This window comes from Triticum aestivum, chromosome 6B (genome assembly GCF_018294505.1).
Source record: "Triticum aestivum cultivar Chinese Spring chromosome 6B, IWGSC CS RefSeq v2.1, whole genome shotgun sequence".
NCBI classification, from domain to species: domain Eukaryota; kingdom Viridiplantae; phylum Streptophyta; class Magnoliopsida; order Poales; family Poaceae; genus Triticum; species Triticum aestivum.
The window spans coordinates 709,177,898-709,178,535 of record NC_057810.1 but is presented as its reverse complement, the minus strand read 5'-3'; positions in this window follow the sequence as shown (position 1 = coordinate 709,178,535).

The following is a 638-nucleotide window of genomic DNA, read 5'->3' as shown; positions in this document are numbered from 1 at the left end:
GATACTACATTTGCGAGTCCATCCGCCACACGACCTGTGAGCGGGGCTACTCCGACAAACAATATGAAGTGCGTAAATAACAGTATTCATAATTTTATTTTATTATCATCATTTGTGTTGAGTTTCATTCATTCATATATATATATATGTATTGACCCCCTTCTTAAAATTAGATGTTTCAGATGCGGGATGAACTCCTAGCACCAGATCGCATGCGAGCAATTCAAGAGGAATTGGCGGCATTCTTTCTTGACCACGTGATCGCTGAAGACGGAGAATACTATGTGGATCACGCGTCCGTATTTTAGGAGATTATATATTTGTAAAAGATAATTATTGTATATATGTAGCCGGTAGTGTCGGATAGATATACGAGAACTTGTTGTTCGACCAATCTCTCGGAGAAGGAGAGGTGGTCGATATCACTTCTCTCTGTATGCATATATGTTCATGACGATCTTCTGTTTGCTTACTAGCTAGCTAGCGTGTCTAGCTAGTCCTCTCTATACGTATGTATGGTACGTAGCGTCGACCAAGCACGGACAAAAGAGAGGACACTTCTCTCTATTAATTAGCTAGCTATAGCACAATATATGAAACACCTAAATTAACCCCCCAAAACCCCCCAAACCCCCCCC